This window comes from Juglans microcarpa x Juglans regia, chromosome 7S, assembly GCF_004785595.1.
Source record: "Juglans microcarpa x Juglans regia isolate MS1-56 chromosome 7S, Jm3101_v1.0, whole genome shotgun sequence".
Taxonomy (NCBI): domain Eukaryota; kingdom Viridiplantae; phylum Streptophyta; class Magnoliopsida; order Fagales; family Juglandaceae; genus Juglans; species Juglans microcarpa x Juglans regia.
In genome coordinates this window covers 916,370-940,544 of record NC_054607.1, presented here as the reverse complement: position 1 = coordinate 940,544, position 24,175 = coordinate 916,370, and the positions used below count along the sequence as shown (strand labels likewise).

At 33.1% G+C, this 24,175-nt stretch overlaps 2 long non-coding RNA genes across 2 annotated transcripts in view; one reads left to right on the top strand and one right to left on the bottom strand.

Annotated features, from left to right (window-relative positions):
• The window catches only part of LOC121240997, a 31,939-nt gene extending 21,397 nt beyond the window's left edge, over positions 1–10,542 (top strand). Inside the window, exon 3 of the long non-coding RNA XR_005935619.1 lies at positions 10,533–10,542. This is a non-coding gene — a long non-coding RNA (uncharacterized LOC121240997). The remainder of the gene's footprint in view (positions 1–10,532) is intronic.
• A 12,971-nt stretch (positions 10,543–23,513) lies between these two features.
• LOC121241593 lies at positions 23,514–24,086 on the bottom strand. Its single transcript, XR_005935745.1, has 2 exons — positions 23,977–24,086; positions 23,514–23,814 (listed from the first exon to the last, which is right to left on the bottom strand). It is a non-coding gene; the product is annotated as an uncharacterized LOC121241593 (long non-coding RNA).
• Positions 24,087–24,175: the final 89 nt, after the last annotated feature.

The window sequence follows — 24,175 nt, the reverse complement described above, 5'->3', positions numbered from 1 at the left end:
TTTGGTAAGATATATACCTTATAAAAGTAACGTCACTTTACAAAAATACTGATCGATCTCATTTTAAAATATGCGTTGTGAAATGTGTTGTGTGGATATCATTACTTATTCTCTGACATAATCGAATAAAAGATTAGAACTAAAGTTTCTAAACCAAAATGGGAAAAAAAAAAAAAAAGAGTTTTTGATAGAACTGATCAATAAGTGACTAAGCATGATCTATCAAGAGCAGGAAGAAATCTCCTACAATTAATTACTATCTGAATTTTAGTGTCTAAATTAAGACACATGTTGTTTGTCACGTAATATTTTTATTGTCTGGATCGCCTGGAGATTATAAATGCTATAATTAATGTCAAGTCATGTATATATATATATATATATATATATATATATATCTTTATAAACTTAGGTCTTAAAATTCAAAATATTTTTTTGAGAAAAACAACCCTTGCTCCGTACATGTATAGCCCCTAATTGGAACTTGCTCACGATCATGGGCCACCAAATTTCCTAATAAATCATGCAGGGAATGTAGTTGGTACTAGGAGGACGTGGTTTCCCAGTAGGGGAAGGAGGCAACCGAGTCACCATATATATCCATCTGGGGATTTATGATAATCCCTAAATAAAATAATTTTTATTTAAATTTATCAATTAATCAGTATTTACTATTTCATTACAGATCACGTACTAATTCTTGAAGAAATTTAATAAAAATGAAACTAAAATATTGATATGACTAGCTAGCTAGATCACAAAATCCATTGGATCTAGTACGATCTAATATATCGCAACAAACGACGTCAATTTTGTGAACATTATTTTACGAGAATTTTATTAATTTAATACTTCTTGTTTCGTTAATAAATAGTAGAAAATAAATATGGAACATATTTAGATGGATTAATGAACCAAATTAAAACTTCTTTAAGCATTATCAAGTGACAAACAACATCAAGGAACAAAAAGGGGTCCATGCAGAGGGGCCAGTATGTTGGTTCGGGATGAATACTATTCACTATCCTACACCTCATAACCTATAAAAAATATCTCCATATCTTATAAAAAAATTATAAATGTGGAATGTTAGAATACTGAATGGTGGCTGATGAGTTAGTAATTTAATTTGTTGGAAGTCACTACAACACAATTGGTTTTTAGTGACGGTTAGGAAATTGTGACGGTCTCTAGACCGTCACTAAAAGGTATTTTCTGTGACAGTTTCTGGAAACCGTCACTAAAGATAGAATGAGATTTTTTTACGTTCCAACGTATGGGAAATATGCGTTCGAACGTTACATATACGTTCAAACATTATGTCTTTTTACGTTTGAACGTAAAATGTTTTGGCGCAACCGTTCGAATGTTATTAATTTTACGTTCGAACGTAAAATGTTTGCACCAATGTTCGAACGTTAAGTAATAACATTCGAACGTTCATTGTAAATTTAAATTAAATGACTTTAATTTAAAAATTATGTAGTTTTTATTGTGCATAATTTGTGAACAAGTCTAAAAAATTGAATTGTATATATTTATATATACACACTTTGTAATATATAAATATATATTATTGATTTATATATATTTGAAATGCAGTGATTTAGTATTAAAGTTGAAAAATATAACATCAAAGAAGGTTAAAAATTGAAATTAAAAAACGATAGAAATATTCAATAATATTTTTCGTTACAAATATTAAAAATAAAATACAAAATTTGATATTAACAGTCAGATGATAACGTTATCCGCAAAAGTCGAACTCCGTACCTCCTCAGTCAAGGTATCAACCTTGTCGTTGAGGATAGTTACACGATGGGTGAGTTCGGCAACAGACGCCGATATAGCCTCGAGCGATCGATCGTATGATCGATATGCGCAGTCAGCTGTGAGATAACCGCATCAACCCAAGCAGGCCGCACATCTCCTGCAGATGTACTCGGCGTATGCTGACTACTACTCCCGACATGACCTGGCTCAGGCTGCGTCGGAGGAACTAGATCCTCTACAGGGGGTGGCTGACGTCCCCTCGCCTGTCCAATGCTACGTCGATGCGTGGTCATGTCGAGGGGGCTCATCTGATCTTTGACCCGGTCCTCTAGCTGGGTCGGCACTCCCCGTGCAAGTAATAGTCGGCTGATGAGGACACCATATGGGAGATTATCCTTGGAGACGATGCTCGCCTCGTAACAGATCCTCTGAAAGATGTGCAATGGCAAATCTATAGGATCTCCACGTGCCACTCGTATCAAAAATTGTGCCCGAAGCCGACTAAATGTGGTTTTATGAGCCACAGGATCGACATTTGTTGCAACAATAAGGTGCAACATACGGAAGAAATGCAGCAGATGGTTCTGGTTGAAGGTGTTCTTCCGCTCGATCTGCATGCGATCCCTCCCGGTGAGGATGTAGAAATCCTCGTCTCGGTCATCATCCCGAGCCTCGACGCCAGTATCCTCAGCCTCTGACTGGCCTGCATCTCTGGCTGATGCTGGCTCACATCCCCGACCAGTAGATGATGTAGAAGTGCCTACATCCTCACGGGGTGTCGAGTGTGCAAATGTCTCCACTCCTCGACGAATCCCAAGGTGCTCGCCGATGACATCTGCTGATACCTCAATGGAAACACCGCGTACAGTCACGGTGTGAGAGGATGCATCCTGAGGCATGTCACACATCCCCATAGAGAATTCTTGAACCATTGAGGGGTATACCTTCCCCCTCAATGTGCAGATATTTCCCCAGCCTCTACTGAGGAAAACATCTCTCAGGTTCGTCTGCTGCCAACAGAGTTCGTTGAACTCATTAATTAAGATCTCTCGCTCTACCATAACAGTACGAGCTCCAATACGGGCAGTGTCCGATGTGGCTCCTTCCCTCCCTCGTTTCCTAGTATGCAGTGGAAGAGCCATATCCTGAAAATAGAAAAGGAAAAAAAAAATTATTTACAATAATGCATTTTTTTGTATTAATTCTAAGATGCTCTGTCGTAACGTTCGAACGTTTTATCTATAACATTCGAACGTAAAGATAAAACGTTCGGATGTTTATTTATACATTCGCACGTAAAATAATGTCAATATATTTACATTCGAACGTAAAACAAATACGTTTGAATGTAACAATGTACGTTCGAACATAAGCAGTAAATAAATATTGGCTGACGTACGTTCGGACGTTAAAACAAATATGTTCGAACGTATTTGTTTTACGTGTGAACATAAATATGGACGTCCGAACGTCAAAGTATGAATAATGTAGAAAATCATTACGTTCGAATGTTATAATCAAACGTTCGAACGTGGAAGCCGTAACGGCTGTGTAATTTAAACGTCGTACGTTCGAACGTCTTGGTGAAACGTTCAAACGTTTCGACGCAAAATGGCTGAGTCGACTCAGCCATTATTGAAATCTCAAAAATTTCTCTACACGGTTCTAAATACCGAAATGTCACCGTGGAAATGAAGTATACACTTCAAGAAACATTTCTACGGTGACTATTCGGCAAATGACTAGCCGTGGTGGCCGGAAAATGAAGTTGAAAATCCGGCATCACTTATCCGGTTTAACACAAAACTCAATCCAAATTTCAAAAAAATACATGTTACTTGAATAAAAGATGAATGCCTACCTTTAGTGACGGTTGTGGCGGAGTTGACGACGGCGGCGAAGGAGGCGTGGCGGCGTGAAACGGAGTAGACGATGAACGTAATAGAAATGTCGTTTCGACGTTCGGTTTTGGCCTTATATACACAGAACGTTCGAACGTAATTATTATTACGTTCGAACGTTTTTCAATTTAATATTATATTATAAATGTTTATGTTATAGATTACGATGTTATATAATATTATTGACAATTAGATTATTGGTTTTTTTGCGAGTGCTTGTTATATTTCTAAAGTTTAGCAATATGTTTATACATGTTGTTGTGATTTTATGCTTACTCTTAAAATAATTGTGATTATTGTTTGTGAATTTTGTGAATAGTTTATGAGCTTATGGTGTTTATTGATTATTTAATAAGTAGTATATAGATATAAATAGATATATAAAATGTAGAATACATATTATATTATAAGTTAGTATATAATAAAGAATTTAATAAGTAACAATTTAATATATAATATTCATTTATATATATGGTATAATTTATATATTATATACATTTATGTTCTCATTTAAAGTATTATGCTATCATACTATACAATGTAGTATATAGTTATAGATATATAAAATGTAGAATACATATTATAGTATAAGTTAGTATATAATAAAGAATTTAATAAGTAACAATTTAATATATATTATTCATTTATATATATGGTATAGTTTATATATTATATACATTTATGTTCTCATTTAAAGTATTATGCTATCATACTATACAATGTAGTATATAGTTATAGATATATAAAATGTAGAATACATATTATAGTATAAGTTAGTATATAATAAAGAATTTAATAAGTAACAATGTAATATATATTATTCATTTATATATATGGTATAATTTATATATTATATACATTTATGTTCTCATTTAAAGTATTATGCTATCATACTATACAATGTAGTATATAGTTATAGATATATAAAATGTAGAATACATATTATAGTATAAGTTAGTATATAATAAAGAATTTAATAAGTAACAATTTAATATATATTATTCATTTATATATATGGTATAATTTATATATTATATACATTTATGTTTTCATTTAAAGTATTATGCTATCATACTATACAATGTAGTATATAGTTATAGATATATAAAATGTAGAATACATATTATAGTATAAGTTAGTATTTTTTAAAGAATTTAATAAATAACAATTTAATATATATTATTCATTTATATATATGGTATAGTTTATATATTATATACATTTATGTTCTCATTTAAAGTATTATGCTATCATACTATACAATGTAGTATATAGTTATAGATATATAAAATGTAGAATACATATTATAGTATAAGTTAGTATTTTTTAAAGAATTTAATAACTAACAATTTAATATATATTATTCATTTATATATATGGTATAGTTTATATATTATATACATTTATGTTCTCATTTAAAGTATTATGCTATCATACTATACAATGTAGTATATAGTTATAGATATATAAAATGTAGAATACATATTATAGTATAAGTTAGTATTTTTTAAAGAATTTAATAAATAACAATTTAATATATATTATTTATTTATATATATGGTATAGTTTATATATTATATACATTTATGTTCTCATTTAAAGTATTATGCTATCATACTATACAATGTAGTATATAGTTATAGATATATAAAATGTAGAATACATATTATAGTATAAGTTAGTATATAATAAAGAATTTAATAAGTAACAATTTAATATATATTATTCATTTATATATATGGTATAGTTTATATATTATATACATTTATGTTCTCATTTAAAGTATTATGCTATCATACTATACAATGTAGTATATAGTTATAGATATATAAAATGTAGAATACATATTATAGTATAAGTTAGTATTTTTTAAAGAATTTAATAAATAACAATTTAATATATATTATTCATTTATATATATGGTATAGTTTATATATTATATACATTTATGTTCTCATTTAAAGTATTATGCTATCATACTATACAATGTAGTATATAGTTATAGATATATAAAATGTAGAATACATATTATAGTATAAGTTAGTATATAATAAAGAATTTAATAAGTAACAATTTAATATATATTATTCATTTATATATATGGTATAATTTATATATTATATACATTTATGTTCTCATTTAAAGTATTATGCTATCATACTATACAATGTAGTATATAGTTATAGATATATAAAATGTAGAATACATATTATAGTATAAGTTAGTATTTTTTAAAGAATTTAATAAATAACAATTTAATATATATTATTCATTTATATATATGGTATAGTTTATATATTATATACATTTATGTTCTCATTTAAAGTATTATGCTATCATACTATACAATGTAGTATATAGTTATAGATATATAAAATGTAGAATACATATTATAGTATAAGTTAGTACTTTTTAAAGAATTTAATAAATAACAATTTAATATATATTATTCATTTATATATATGGTATAGTTTATATATTATATACATTTATGTTCTCATTTAAAGTATTATGCTATCATACTATACAATGTAGTATATAGTTATAGATATATAAAATGTAGAATACATATTATAGTATAAGTTAGTATATAATAAATAATTTAATAAATAACAATTTAATATATATTATTCATTTATATATATGGTATAGTTTATATATTATATACATTTATGTTCTCATTTAAAGTATTATGCTATCATACTATACAATGTAGTATATAGTTATAGATATATAAAATGTAGAATACATATTATAGTATAAGTTAGTATATAATAAAGAATTTAATAAATAACAATTTAATATATATTATTCATTTATATATATGGTATAGTTTATATATTATATACATTTATGTTCTCATTTAAAGTATTATGCTATCATACTATACAATGTAGTATATAGTTATAGATATATAAAATGTAGAATACATATTATAGTATAAGTTAGTATTTTTTAAAGAATTTAATAAATAACAATTTAATATATATTATTCATTTATATATATGGTATAGTTTATATATTATATACATTTATGTTCTCATTTAAAGTATTATGCTATCATACTATACAATGTAGTATATAGTTATAGATATATAAAATGTAGAATACATATTATAGTATAAGTTAGTATATAATAAAGAATTTAATAAGTAACAATTTAATATATATTATTCATTTATATATATGGTATAATTTATATATTATATACATTTATGTTCTCATTTAAAGTATTATGCTATCATACTATACAATGTAGTATATAGTTATAGATATATAAAATGTAGAATACATATTATAGTATAAGTTAGTATATAATAAAGAATTTAATAAGTAACAATTTAATATATATTATTCATTTATATATATGGTATAGTTTATATATTATATACATTTATGTTCTCATTTAAAGTATTATGCTATCATACTATACAATGTAGTATATAGTTATAGATATATAAAATGTAGAATACATATTATAGTATAAGTTAGTATTTTTTAAAGAATTTAATAAATAACAATTTAATATATATTATTCATTTATATATATGGTATAGTTTATATATTACGTTCGAACGTTAAATAAGAGTAGGACTATTACGTTCGAACGTTTCAGGTTAACGTTCGAACGTTAAATAAGAGCGGGAAATTTCCCTCTCGATTAAGGTATGTGTGTGATTATTCAGACGTTCGAACGTTTAGACTATGCGTTTGAACGTTATTTGATGAAAATCACCAGAAAATTATGTACATCCGAACACCAAATATGTTAACGTTCGAACGTTACTTAAATTAGTGCGGAAAATTTAACTCTCAAATATGGTAACACTTTGATGAAATAAACGTTCGGACGTTTAAGTTAAATGTTCGAACGTTTATCTGTAAATTTACAAACGTTCGAACGATAAATTGTGATACATTCGAACATATATGAGGAAAGTGCGGGAACTTTCCCGCTAGATTTTATGATATAAATAAGAAGGGTACGTTCGAACGTGTACTGTAAACGTCCGAACGTTATGAGCAGGTGAAATTTTAGCATATAACGTTCGGACGTACAACTTAAACGTTCGAACGTTTAAACTAATAATTTGCGGTATTAATCAGTACGCGCACGGGAGGAAGCGGATCATTTCTTCTTCTCCCGTGCGCGCAACAGAGCGAGAGAGAGAGAGCGAGAGAGAGAGAGAGACAGAGAGAGAGAGAGAGAGAGAGAGAGAGAGGGTGTTAGTGTGAGAGAGAGTTGAGTTAGAGAGTTAGAGAGAGTTGAGTTTTGGTAAGAAAATATTTTTATTTCTTATCTTTATTTTAATTTTATGATATTTATAGAATGTGTTTTTGTTATAGAATATTTCTAATAAGTTAGTGTTGTATTTTTTTGAAGGATTACTTGTTTTGGGAAGTTGGAAGATTTTGATTTGTAAGAGGATATTGTGAGTGCTAGGTATATTTCTAAACTTTATCAATATATTGTTGTGATTTTATACTTACTCTTGAAATATTGTGATTATTATTTGTATAGTTTGTAAATAGTTTGTGAGTTTTTGTAAATATGTTGTGATATGAATTTGAAATATTGTGTTTCTTATTAGAAATATATTTTCATTAGGCTTTGTTAATACATGTTTATTACTTACTCAACTTTAAAAATATGTTAATACATGTGGCATGTTATTTTGTGAATATATTGTGAGTTTTTTCTAGTATGTTGTGATATGAACTTTAAATATTTAAATTATTATTTGTGAATGACGTTTGAATATATTTAGATTATTACAAATAAGTAATAAGTTCGTATAATAGGAATCGTACGTTCGAACGTTTCAAGTTAACGTTCGAACGTTAAAATAAGAGCGGGAAATTTCCCGCTCGATTAAGGTTTCTGTGTGATTATTCAGACGTTCGAACGTGTAGACTATGCGTTCGAACGTTATTTGATGAAAATCACCAGAAAATTATGTACATCCGAACACCAAATATGTTAACGTTCGAACGTTACTTAAATTAGTGCGGAAAATTTAACTCTCAAATATGGTAACACTTTGATGAAATAAACGTTCGGACGTTTAAGTTAAATGTTCGAACGTTTATCTCTAAATTTACAAACGTTCGAACGAAAACTTGTGATACATTCGAACATATATGATTAAAGTGCGGGAACTTTCCCGCTAGATTTTATGTTATAAATATATTATTACGTTCGAACGTGTACTGTAAACGTCCGAACGCTACGAGCGGTGGAAATTTTATCAAATAACGTTCGGACGTAAAACTTAAACGTTCGAACGTTTAAGTTAACGTTCGGACGTACAACTTAAACGTTCGAACGTTTAAACAAATAATTTTAGAACTTAATCAGTGCGCGCACGGGAGCGCCATTGAACATTTTTTCTTCTCCCGTGCGTGCAACACAGAGAGAGAGAGTTGAGTTGGAGAGTTAGAGAGAGTTGAGTTTGGTAAGAAAAAATTTTTATTTCTTGTCTTTATTTGAATTTTATGATATTTATACAATGTGTTTTTGTGATATGGATTTGAAAAATTGTGATAATAATATTTTAAATTAAGTAATAATAAATAAAAGTAACTCTTTAAGGATTATAATAATTAAAATTATTGTATAACCATTGAAATTTAAGAATGATAGTGTAAGTATAACAATTAAAATTATATTTTAAGAATGATAATAATTAAAATTATAATATAACCTTTAAAATACTCTTCAATAAAAAAGTCTTGAAACTACTAAATAAGTAGAGTTTGAATATGTAAATATACTTATTTATTATAAACTAAAGAGAAAGGAAATAAGGATCAAATAGATTCTTATATAAAAATTATATACTTATTGTCTATATAAGTAAATAACTCACTAAATTAAGTATAAGAATTAAGATTATAATTGTAGAATGATAATAATTAAAATTATATAATAACATTTAAAATTATATATAACAATTATAATCTCTAAATTTTGGTCTAATTGCTTGACTGTCATAGTCTCTTCGGCCTTGAGAGGAGTGTCGAGGTCGGACAGTTTGTGACGGTTAAGTAATTAGACCAAAATTTCGACATTTCTTCAAGATCATTCTCTCTCGTTGTGTACAAGACACGAAACAGGGGGTCACATAATCTTCCATCCCTCTTTAGTTTAACAAATATGGAGATATTGTTGTATGATTATATTGCTAGATGCGTGTGTCATTGCATAAATACCCTTAGACCCGTTTGGGAATCAGTGTACATTTATGTGTCCACTGATTCCTGAATTGTCCAGTGTGGACAGTTTGAGATTATATTATCTGTTTTGCACATTTTTGTTACTCGCTACTTTCCACGTTTAATATGAAGTTTCGATGTCTTCTTCATTGTTCTTCGGGTATACTGTTCGTCGGGTCACAATCTCGATATTTGAACATGTATACTTGGAGAATTATGGGGAGGTGCTGCCGAAATTTCTACTAACGTAGAAATTAGTAGAGTGACGAGATTTGTGCAATATGGAGAATATAATCTCGAATGGGATAGGACCAACTACCTTATCAACAAAGTAATAAGAATTGGAGCATGACATGCATGTGAATTTTCAATGTACGTGTTATTAATATATAGATGTTTTTAGAAATGGATAAAAATTAGATGCGTCTGGACGATAGACTTGGAAAGGATTACGTACCCTATGCATGTGGAGTAAGAACATTCATTGATTTTGCACGGGCTTCTGCTGATAGTCGTGGTTACATTAAGTGTACATGTCGAGGGTGTAAAAATTTGTGTGCGATAGGATTGGATGAAGTAGAGCGTCATATATTTGTGAACGGTATGGATCTGGGGTATACGCGATGGGTACTGCATGGTGAGCCGTATGAAGGGTCAATAGATGTATTGGTCGATCATCACAATTATTTGCGGCACATGGATGATGATTATGAGCATGATGAGATGGAGGAGATGTTGGGTGACATTGGAGCTGGGATGTTTATGGATGAGGTTAACGACAATGCCTCAACTGGTGGATCAGGGACTGATTGTGAAAATTTCCCTTCACTGTGGGAAGATGCAAAGCGCGAGCTTTACCCAGGTTGTACAAAACATTCCAAAATGTCGTTTATTGTGCGGTTGCTTCACATTAAATCATTGTGTGGGATGTCGACGAAAGCAATAAACATGGTATTGGACTTATTTAACGAGGTGCTTCCCGAAGGGTCTGCATTGCCTAAGAACTTTTATGAAGCGAAGCAGTTGAGAAAGGGATTAGGATTTGAGTACAAGTCCATACATGCATGCAAGAATGATTGTGTATTGTTCTGGAAGGAGAACGAGGAGAAACAAGCATGTCCTGTATGTGGAGAGTCGAGGTGGAAAGGTAAGAAAAACGTTCCGGTTAAGGTGTTGCGGTATTTTCCCTTGAAACCTAGGTTGCAAAGACTATATATGTGTAAGAAAACAGCTCATGATATGAGGTGGCACGAGGAGAAAAGAGTTAAGAATGACGGGTATATGAGGCATCCAGCTGATTCACTTGCGTGGCAGTCTTTCGATAATCAGTATCCAGAGTTCGGGTTAGAAGCTCGGAACGTGCGCCTGGAACTCACAACCGATGGATTCAACCCTTTTGGGAATATGAGTACAAGTTATAGCACTTGGCCCGTGGTATTGATTCCGTACAATCTTCCACCATGGAGGTGCATGAAGGCGCCAAACTTTTTGTTAACTTTACTCATCCCTAGCCCTAGATCACCTGGGAATGATATTGACGTATTCATGCAGCCGTTGATTGAAGAGCTGAAAGAGTTATGGGAAACAGGGGTTAGAACTTATGATGCATCTAAGTCGACATCTTTTCAGATGCATGCTGCGGTAATGTGGACCATAAATGATTTTCCGGCGTATGGGAATCTTTCCGGCTGGAGTACGAAAGGGAAGTTAGCGTGTCCGACGTGTAATAAAGAAACTGCTAGTGAGTGGCTAAAATTTTCTCAGAAGTTGTGTTTCATGGGTCATCGACGTTATTTACCAGCAAATCATGCATGGAGAAGAGAATGTGCCAAGTTTGATGGGAGAGTAGAGGATAGAATTGCACCAAAAGAGTTATCTGGAGAAGAGATAGTGGAACAACTGGAACATGTTAGAGCGAACAATTTTGGCAAAGGTCGGGGAAAGAACAAGAGAAAACGAGCCGTACCAGAATTGAATTGGACAAAGCGTAGTATTTTTTTTGACTTGCCGTATTGGTCGTCATGCAAGTTGCGACATAGTTTGGATGTAATGCAGATAGAGAAGAATATTTGTGATAATATACTGGGTACATTGATGAGTATTAACAAAAAGATGAAAGACACGATCAAGACGAGGAAAGATCTTGAGAGAATGAGAATTAAACATAATCTGCATTTACGGGTGGAAGGCAACAGGGTGGTCATGCCGCATGCATGTTTTACGATGACGAGGGAGGAGAGGATGGATTTCTGCAAATGGTTGCAAGGTGTGAAGTTGCCAGATGGTTATGCTTCAAATATTGGTAGATGCGTGAGTCCTGATGATTGGAAAATCAATGGATTGAAAAGTCATGATTGTCACGTATTTTTGCAGAAGTTATTACCTGTGGGAATTCGTGGGAAGCTTACATCTAATGTACGTGTGGCCATATCTGAACTATGTATGTTTTTCAAGGATTTGTGCGCTCGGGTAGTAAATCGAGATGTGTTGTCGAAATTGGAAGAAGACATTGCTACTATACTATGTAAATTCGAGCAGATCTTTCCACCATCATTTTTTGATGTCATGGTCCATTTAGCAATACATTTACCGCGAAAGGTACTTCTGGGTGGACCGGTGCAGTTCCGTTGGATGTATCCAGTTGAAAGATATTTGGGTCGATTGAAGCGCACTGTTGGGAATAAAGCCAAAGCTGAGGGTTCAATAGCAGAGGCCTATATACACGATGAATGGTTAACATTTTGCTCTCTATATCTTCGTGGTGTTGAGACACGATTTAATCGTCAAGAGCGAAATGCTGATCTTGCTACTCCGCCTCCTCGTGAGCTATCAGTGTTTTCCCAGAATGTACGACCCTTGGGTGCACAAACAGGTTACGATTTAATTGATGGAGAGTTGGGTAAAGTTCGGTGGTATGTGCTAAATAACTGCCGAGAGATTGATGATTATCTTAGGTATGTCATTTCATTTCTTTGAATAATTATAGTTTTCTTTAAATTAATTAGAATTGTTGTGCTCAAAATATACTTCTTTTGCAACATGTTATAACAGTGACCACATGGACAAATTTAGGACGGAAGGCGTAGAAAATATAGAGGCAAGACACGAGGAAGAATTTCCCGGATGGTTTGAAGAACGTGTATGAACTAAAATTATATATATGTTATATTGTGAAATTTTTAACTCTGGATAATGAAATAATCAATATAATCTATTTCAATTTATAGATTTTGGAACAACGTGCTCGTGATCCCGGATCAATTTCTTCTGAATTGTATGCATTGGCCCGTGGTCCCTCAAATAGAGCACTTCGATATACTGCATGCACGGTCCGAGGTTATAGATTCCATACTTTGGACCGTGAACGTAATAGAAAGACTCAAAATTGTGGTGTGTTGGTCGAGGGAGTCATGGAACAGATGATATTGACTATTATGGTGTCATACGTGATATTATCGGATTGAAATATCTGGGTGGGTCTGTAACATATGTCTTTAAATGTGATTGGTGGGATCTAGGCGGTGGTCGGGTTTCGATACATAGGGATAATCACTTTACGAGTGTCAATATTGCATCTAAATGGTACGAAGATGATCCATTCGTATTGGCTTGTCAAGCTACCCAAGTCTATTACTTGATTGATCCAATGAAAAGTGCTGATGAAGATAGTGGGGAGATAACTTGGCGAGTCGTACAAAAATTTGTTCCTCGAAATATATATGAAGCAGGAACGGGTGCAGATTACGAGTATAGTGGAGATGAAGATGACACTCCGATTGTTGAGGCATACCAGGAAGATGGAGAGGGTATTAACTTGTTTGTTGACCTCGGTGCACTCGAGTTGCTCCCCTTGTGTAGAGATGATGTCCCACCCGTACATCTCGACCCGTCTGTATTAAATGATCATTCAATTCAAGTCAGTGAGGAGGAAGAAGAAGAAGACGAGTCAGAAGATGAAGACGAATCAGAATCCGGGCAGGAGGTGGATAAAGATGATGAAGAAGAGGTGCATGATGATGATGAAGATGTTATTGATGGAGATTCTGAAACAAGCATGGAAAATTCATCTGAAGAATAAAAGTACTAAATATTTTATTCATATAGGTGACTATAAAATATCTTGAATTTTCATAATTTCTTCTAATTAATTTTCTTTGATATAATTAATTATTTTCAAGAATGCCGCCAAAACGACAACGAAGAAATGTGCCTCCGCCAAGTCCAAGTCCTGAACCCATTGAGGACTTCCCACTCGAGGAATCCGTTCCTGAAGATCAAGCTAACACAGAAGAGAACAACAGCCAGTCGACACCTACCAGTAAAGAAATATTGTCGTTGATAATTATATATATAGTTAATACTTTTTTCTCAATAACTATATAATTATAATTATAGTATATCTATTATCATGTAGTTGATGCATCTACACGTCGCGGTCGTGGCTATACACGTGGAATCTCTCTTGAAAAAAATAGAAGGCATGGTAAACTGAAGGTCACAATTCCTGATAATTCCACTGGAGGAGTGGATGATAGTGCAGCAGCGCTTTCCTCCTATATTGGCACATTAGTTCGAGCTTATGCTCCATTTTATGTACGCTCATGGCGAGATGTTCCGAATGAGATTAAGGAGCACATTCGAAGTCGTGTGCTGGTGAGTTTACTTTTCAGTACATTTTTTTAACCTAGATTAATATATTATATTTTTTTCCTGATTCCCTTATTAGGATGAATTCGACCTCGACTTTGGCCGTAGCGAGGATTTGAGAACCGTGAATGAGTTGATGGCTACACTATTCCGACGTCACAAAGGACGATGTCATGACCACTTCAAGAAGTTTGAGACGTTGGAAGAGGCTGCGCAGTCTCCTTTTCAGCAGATGAAGTTAGATGATTGGAGAAAGTGTTGTGATCTTTTCGCATATCCAGATTATCAGGTATTTTACATTTATCTCTTTTAATTATTTACATTCATATTCGTTTTATATATTATATGTATACATATTACAATTAACATTTTTAATATATTTTGTAGCACTTGAGTTCTACAAATGCACAGAATAGATCCGTTATGACTGTCCACCATCGTGCCGGTTCAAGGTCATTCCATCATCTTGCTGAAAAAATAGTAATTAAAAAATTATAGAATTCATTTATTTTCCTGATATTATTTCTGATAAGTACTAATATTATCTTTTTAAAATTGCTAATATTCTCGCTTTTTTAGAAACGTGATGATCCTGAAAACTTTTCCCTCATTCATGTCTATGCTGCTGCTCACACTAATGAGCATAGTGAGTGGATGGATCCTGTCGCTGCAGATAATTATGTAAGCAGTGTTAATTTTGTTAAATAAATAGATATATAATATTTTAATAGTTTATTTCTTATTTCTATTTCTTTTAATATGTTACTAATTATTTACGATCATTACCTTTTAAATTGCAGAGCAAAATGTTGGAGATGCAGTCGGCTTCTGAGGAATCATCTCCTAGTGACATAGACATATTCACGCAAGTGCTCGGGCCGCAGTCTAGTATGGCAAGAGGTTTGGGACGATCTATCAAGCATAAATGTTCATCCTCCTCAACCTCATCGGCTTCACAAATTAATAATCTTACAACAGATTTAGAAGCTGCACGGCGTGAGAATGAGTATATGAGGTCCAGACAACAAGAGTTAGAGTCTCTCTTAGAACGACAGTCTCATTTAGAGACGCGTTTGCAGGACCAACAGAGAGACTAGGAGGAAAGAATACGCAATGAAGTGCAAGAGTAAGTGCAACGGGAGATGATGGTGCAAATGGAACGTGTTATGTCGTTGCAACAGAATCCCCGTGGGCGAGGGAAAAAGAAGAAATAACTTTTATCAATATTTCTGACTAGTTTTAATATCTAATTTTGTACTTTTATAAGACATTGTTACTTCTTAATTGGGTATGTAATATGATACTATTGGTATTATGTTTTTAAATTTTATGAAATTAGTATTTCTGATCTGTACGTTCGAATGTAAATAAAAATCGTTCGAACATTGGTTCACACTGTAACAAACGTTCGAACGTAAATACAATTGAATCGTACGAACGTTAAACTATACGTTCGAACGTACTCACGCTTAAACGAACAAACCGTTCGAACGGTAAAGCGACTAACGTTCGAACAGAAAACTTGCATTCGGACGCTCCTTCGTTTACATTCGAGTATACGTCCGAACATTAAACGCGCTACGTTTGAACATTTACGTTTTCGTTCGAACAAATATTCAAACGTTTAATGTAATTAACGTTCGGACGCATTAACATTCGAACGTACATTTTATACGTTCGAACACGATATCCAACGAACGTCAACTTCTCTCATTCGAACGCCAATCGGTCGGGTATAACGTCCGAACGTTTGATTTTACGTCCGAACGTTATTTTCTGTGACAGTTCATAACCGTCACCAAAAAATGAACGTTCGAACGTTGTATCGAACGGAACACTTCCAACCGTCACTAAAAATATTTTTTGTGACGGTTGTATAGTAAACCGTCACCAAATGTTTTCTGTGACGCACTTTAGGTGACGGTTTCAAACCGTCACCAAAAATTTTTAGTGACGGTTTGCCATTTTTTTGTGACAGTTTTCTCTGTCACAAAATATACATTCTGTTGTAGTGAGTACAGATTTCAAGAATGATTTATTTTTCATTTTCTTTATTCGATCATTTGAAACATTTGATTGATTTTTAACAAATGATCACGTCATCATGCATGCATGACATATCATCACATGCATGATTGAGTTACCTAAAGAAACAAATCTGCATGAGTGAGGCAAAAGGATCAATACTTATGCAGTCTGAAAAAAGTCCACCGGCCCGGAGATTTGTAATCATGTTGAACATACACGTACGTGCATGGCCAACTTCTAACTTCAATGAGGAGAAACAAAAAAACTACGATGAAGAGATCATATCACTAAAATAGTTTTTACGGTATATATATTTATTGAATATTTAATGTCATTTTAAGAATTTGTTATCGAAAAGGTTACGTAAAGAAATTTATTTTATATGTTTTTCTTGTTCTAGACCTTAGATTTTTTTTTAAAAAAAATCTGGTCATCATCTTTTTTTTTTCATCATTCCATGATGTGGCATGCATTAGACAATAGGTTTACAAGTGAAATATAATAAATAGTTTCTAATTATCTAATGACACATAATCACTACAAGAAATAAGGCTTTTTGCAGCGATTTTATGTCTGTCCGAAATAAAATTGTCGCAAAAAACCTTTAATTGCGGCGATTTTTACACCGTCGCGATCTTTATACATAAAATTTTGAAATCGGCCTTTTGCAGCGATTTTTTTCACTTTTTGCAACGATAATATTCGCCGTAAATACTAAATTGGTCTTTTGCAACGATTCTACATTTTTTGCAACGAAAAAATTTGCCGGTATATGAAAAAACTTGTTGTGACGGTTCGTTAATCGCTGCAATTGCGAAAATGGTCTTTCGCAGCGATTATTTAACTCGCAAAATCGCCAAAAAAATTATTTTCAGCAATTTTTTAATCGTTGCAAAAAAAAAAATAATAATAATACTTATTTTCGGCGATATAAATTTTGCCGGTGAATTAAAACACGAGTTTGTAGAATACGGATGGAGAAATTAACTGTTAAGTTTTGCGACGACTTTATGATCTATTGCAGCGACTTTTCCCGCCACAATAAACAATTTTTACTGTATTGAAATTTATTTTCCGTCGAATGCAAAAAGCGCCACAATAGATAATTATTGCGGCGAAACGGATCGCCGTAAATTATTTGCGGCCCCTTAAAGTATTATTAGCGGCAATGTAAACTCGCCGCAAAAATCTAATTAAATTGAAAGCCCCGCTCGTTTTCCTTTTCATTTCCCTCCATCCAGGCTCCCCCCTTCTCTTTGCAATCCCTTCGACGCAAACAGCCCACGCCGTTGCGCACAGCCCATGGCCAACATTCCCACCACGCCACCGCCACCTCAAGTCGAAGGCCACCCACTCCTTCTCCCCCAGCCCCCGCCGGATCTCTTGTCTCCCTAAATCTGGCGTCACTCCTCTCTCTCTCTCTGATTTCTCTATATCACCGCCTCTAGGGGCGCCGTTCGCCACCACCCACACTTCGACGTCGTCGCCAGTTCTCCGTTGGAGCCCCCTTCTCCTCCAGGCATAGCCCAACTCTCAATCCGAGGCCCTCCCTCTCTCCCTTGCTCTGTTCGCAGCCCACGGCCACAGGTCTCGCCAGGGCCACTGTGCTCCTTCCGAGCCACCACTCCACGCCAAGCGACAACCACGACCACCCCTGATATTGCCTTATGTTTTCACATTTATGGGTTCTTTTTATTCCTGTCATATTTGCTTGATTTCTTGTTTTAGTTCTGTTTGGAGATTGGGTTTTATGTTTATATGTGTGATCGCTAGTTTGTGTATGGGTTTGTTTATATCTGTGTTTATATTTGAAACATTTGAGATTCTTTCTCCCTGAATGAGAACTTAAAACCATCAATATGTGTTTTACAGATACTGTCTGCATATGATACCGGCCAAAATCGTCAAGGTGAGTCTTTTAATGTTTCAAATGTCGGAGTAGATTATGTCAAGGTATAATGGTAATTGACCTAGAATGGTCTTCAAGCATATATCAGTGCATACATATACATATACATATACATATGGCCTTATAAATAAAAGTCTCTTGCTAAATGAAAATATGTTAAGTTACTCAAGCAGCAGATTTTGCGGCCAAGTTGGAATAACATACTTTGTAGCAAGTTTCATATCTGGAGTGATTTAATCTTTTGTTGGGAGAAAATTAGCCTGCTTTCACCTTTTGTTGATGCATCCTGGATCACCACCACCCTTTGAGCTTCCATGGAAATGATTTAATCTTTTTTTTAACACTCACTACTTAAGGAAAAAGATATTAGTAGTGATACGCCTGTGAAGGATAAGGATTACAGTCTTTGTTTCTAATATGGATGGTATGGCTAGCATATTGGGATGCTAGCCATACCCTCTTTGCTCATGAATTTTAATCTAATGACTTGCATTGAATTTTTAAATAATTTTTTCTTATAAGCAAATTCGAGGTAGCAGAAGAATTGAGATATCTATATATGACATTGTTGTTGGTGATGTTGTACCTCTTAACATTGGTAATCAGGTGCATGTTTCTTTTTTGTTGTTCTTATTATATATATTTTTTCGTTGGAGCTTTGAAATACAAGGAACGCTCTTTGGATGATTTTAGATGTTTCTTCTTTCACACCCTATTCCTTTGGGCTTTTGTTATTGTCCCCAACGGGGCTAGTTTTCATGATTCTCTTGTATTCATATCTAGCTCCAACTTGTAACTAGGTGTTCTCTTTGTGTACTTGGGCTTTGCCTATTTACTTTATTCAGTAAAATTTGTTTTTACCAATAAAAAATAATATATTACCATTGTTATTTAAAGTTGACTTGACCTTCTAAATCTTTCTGCAGGTCCCTACCGATGGAATTTTAATTTCTGGTCATTCTCTCGCAGTTGATGAATCAAGTATGACTGGAGAGAGCAAGATTGTGAGCATTCCTACCTGTCTTCTCGTTTTAATTTATCAATTAATATTTCTTTTTCCTTTTTTGAAGAATGAACTTTTTTCCAGGTTCACTAGGATTCCAGAAATTCGTTTCTGATGTCTGGCTGCAAAATTGCAGATGGTAGTGGCACCATGCTGGTAATATAGGATTTTCTTAGATTTTTTAGCAAGTATATCTTATATATATATATATATATTCTAATATTTATTAGTACCATATAAAAGATAGTGGGATATGAAACATTGATGCAATTGCCTAGATTAAACAATTTTCGGGAAAAGGGAAGCTTGTTTTGAAAAAAAAAACATTACGTTGGAGTTTATTTTTATCTCCTGAAAGCATAAGTGTATAATTTTCATATATGGATCAGCTATTTTGATGTCTCTATATTTCATATACGATTGTTTTCACTTTTATAAAAAAATGATGTTCTTTTTAAGGGTTTACCTTTCTCTTGCTGGAGATGGAAACCACTTTTCTTTATGAATCTATACATGTATTTGAAACCTTTTATATCTGGTCAGTCTCTCACATTGAGCCAACTTGCTTTGTGGTATACCCATGTTATATATGTTCCTTTTATTTGTTTATGTACTTGGTGACTAGTGTTGGGATGAATATTGAGTGGGGATTGCTCATGTCTAGTATTTCAGAAGACAATGGTGAAGAGACACCATTGCAGGTTTTGTTATCTTTTCAATGTTTTCTCTTGAAACTCATATTTTGCACATTATGTTTACTTTAAATCATTTGTTTTAGGTACGCCTAAATGGGGTTGCAACTCTCATTGGTATAGTTGGACTTTCAGTAGCTATCTCTATCTTGGTTGTTCTTTTGGTCAGGTAAATTAAACTTGGGACTGCTCTCTCTCTCTCTCTCTCTCTGATAGTGAATTATTGTGGATGACCTTATAAATTGAATATATGTAGATATTTTTACTGGCCATACCAAAAACTCAGTTGGAAATGCTCAGTTTATAGCAGGCAAAACAAAAGCTAGTGATGCCATAGATGCTGCCATTAAAATTGCTACTGTTGCTGTATGTGTTTCTTTTGTAAGCTGTTGAGATATTCTAAGCCTACTTTCCCATTAACTTGCAGATGGTGCTACTTCTAATTTCTTGTTAGTGCAACCCATATCGATGTGCATATTGGAATGTATATACTTATATATCGGAGTTGGCAAATGATGAACGTTTTTGTAAAATAAAATAAAAATCTTCGTAAAGTTCCTTTAGGCTGTTACTTGGGATATTAAATGGTCAAATATTCTAATTTTAAACCCATTTATTTTCTGGCAGGAGTGTAATTCTTATACATGTATTCCCACAGTCTTGGATGCTTATTTCTCGTTTATCATCCGAGACATTATTGATTGCGTGGCTGAAAATGTTTTAATTTTTCAATGTTCCCATATGTTACCACAGACTTATTATTTGTTTTACTATGATACAGCCTTGCCTATTCCATGAGAAAAATGATGGCCGACAAGGCCCTGGTATGTCATGTTGGGGATTTTCCATCCTTGTGCTTATGGGAGACCTTACTCACAGACGCTAAGGCACACACACATGCCTGTTGTGCGATTGGAAGTATGCTCTTCATAACTGAAGTTATGCTGCAGGTGCGAAGGCTCTCTGCATGTGAGACCATGGGCTCTGCCACAACTATTTGCAGTGATAAGACCGGAACCTTAACCTTAAATCAGGTGAATTATTAATAAGTTGCTTGATCAATCTTTTCATTTTTCAGGAGGGTGGTATGCTTGTTTTGGCTGATAGTTAATTGTAGATTTTAGGAGTGCACATAATGTTGCGTGGGCCAGGTGGTAGGGAACTACTCTGAGTGCTAGCTGGATGTTTTGGGGAAAAAAGCTCAACTAGATCCTTCTTTCCTTGCACCCAACTTTTTTTTTTTTTTTTTTTTGGAAGGGGAGTTATCACTTTTCTTTTTCTTTCAGTTATGCATTTTTCTAAATTATGACATTTCCTTTTATTGATAGATGACTGTGGTTGAGGCTTATGTTGGCATAGTTGTGAAACTTTTCTAAATAGGGTAGTTTATGCAAATTTTATATTGAAGATGCATATGCACTTCAAAAGAACTTTTCTGTGCATTTTATTTTTTATTTTTTCTGAAACATATTTTCCGGCGATTAAAATTCGCCGCAAATAATTTTATCACATCAAAATTATATTTGCGGCGACATTAAATCGCCACAAATAGTATTTTGCGGCGAAACGTAACCGCTGGAAAAACTAAATGACGACGATAATCTAAAATGTTGGAAAAAATAATAAGTTATTTGCGGCGATTTATTAACTTTTTGTAACGATACATATTGCTGGAAATAACTTTTCTCAACGATTTTAATTGCAAACGGGAAGGCCATTTCTGTCGATTTTTTGAACATTTGCAACAGACTAAAATTGCCAAAAATAATAGTTTTTTCTGACGATTTTTTCCTATCGCGGAAATTGATAAAAAATGGCTTTAGAATTTCGTCGAACCTGCAACGATTTATAAATCGCCGAAAATGATCAAATGCAGCGATTATTATGAGTATTTGCAACGATGTTGAGCGCTAGAAAATGCTTGATTTCTTGTAGTGAATAGAATAATTGAAAGATGATGAGAATTGAGATAATGAGTAGAATTACTCGTTGCCTTGATCCTTATTAGAAAGGTAAGATGATGGAATATAATGAGGAAGTGCCATTAAAAAGAAAAAAGAAAAGAATTAAAAGCGCCTTCTTTGCTTGTTCGCCAATTCAAAAATCAACCAGATTCTGGACGAAATCAGTCCGATCTTGCTTTGAGTCTCTGTTTTTTTATGGAATGTCATGCGCTTTGTCTATAAAGATGTTGACGGGGGGGGGGGGGGGGGGGGGGGGAAATAACGTACCAATGGGCCGCAAGTTGAGACCGGAGGGCCATGTTTGATGTGTTTGACATATGGTACGTATGGTTAATTTACATAGAAAAGCAAGCCATATTGCAGATCGAGTAGGATAAAGTGTTCGATATATAGCAATAATCAATGGTTGTTTTTGATATGATGGTAGATTTATATATATATATATATATATCACATAATTGGTCTCAAGATCATTAATGGTGCAATCAGCTGCTTTTATTTGCATATTTTCTACATCGGGCAGCTTACTAAATTGGCCCAGTACTTGTTCTACATTCAATAGATGAAACAATTGGAAAATACTTACAAAAAACAAAAAAAAGATGAAACAATTGGAATAATGGCGCCTGTGAAGAGTCTTAATGTATATATAATTAATATGTATAACGGGTATCGAGTTAGACATGCAATATTAGAGTGATGCAATGTTAGGTATAAGCTCTAAAGAGATAAATTTCATGTAGACTTTTTTTATAAAAAAGTGGGTTCTACTTAAAAATGATAGGTTTTTTTCTTTTACACTTTTTGTGGTATGATCCATTTTTTTTAACAATAAGACTGTGAGAGTTGTCTATTTAAAATTTGTACATATTGTTAGTACTCAATATTATCATGCACTCAATCGGAAGTACTTCTATCTCTACCCGTGTACACAAGCAGATATTCACGAATAGTATCGATATTTACTGCAAAATGTGTGGTCATTATTTTTTGAGTAATATTAGGTATAAGACTCAAATAGACAACTAGTTCCGTACAAACTCTTTGTGAAAAAAGGGTTCCACTAATAAAAAATGATTTTTTTAATATTAATTTTAAAAAGATTTGTAGAAAACTTGTCTATTTTAAATTTGTATAAATTATTTCTCTTATTTCTTTAACTTCCAAGTCACCAAACAATCGACATCACATTTTTTTAGTAAATGAATAGCGCTAGCGTGCATTCATTATTCTCATGGGGGAATTTAACATGCGCACATAGAAAAATAAAAAATAAAAAATTTATTTGTAGATTTATTTTTGTATAATTCTTTTGTGGCTAAAGTTTATATATATATATATATATATATATTCTTTTCGAAGTAGCCAGCAATATTCCAATTAAGAAGAACGATCCTTTTATTAATTTATTCCTTATAAGGTAGACACCAGTACTACAATATTATTAGTACTTCTGGGGATCGACGGAGCGTACTTTTTCATGTACGCTGAGGATCAGTTTCATTTTGTTTAATCATGAAATTCATGATCTGATCATGAGCTGCTGCTGCTGCGGGAGGCGGGTGGCAAAAACAAAGGTCGAGTACGCATTGGCACTGTGATGGATCATCACTACAATCACCAGCAGTCTTGCATGGGAAATTTACATTCCTTGCTTCCACTTCTGAATACTGCAAATTACCTGCAATATGTGCATGCAGCTAGCATGTGTGAATTAATATTGTGTGCATGCATGCAACTCATGTGTATGTGTACGTATGTACGTACGTAATATGTGTTTGGAAATCAAGAAAATTACAAAGATTATGGAAATTAAGATCGTGATCAGAAGCTGGATTCTTACATGACCATATAAGCAATAGTGAAATCATGAACAGAGCTAAGTAGTTGAAGGAACTTTTCTCCATCCCTCGATCCTTTTTTTTTTCTTCTGTATATGGAGCCCTATGATTATGAGTGGGATGATCTCCGGAGTTTTTGATTTGTGTATATAGGACTTTAAAGCATGATCTGATTAATTGTGCAGAATCCCCCAAATTTGG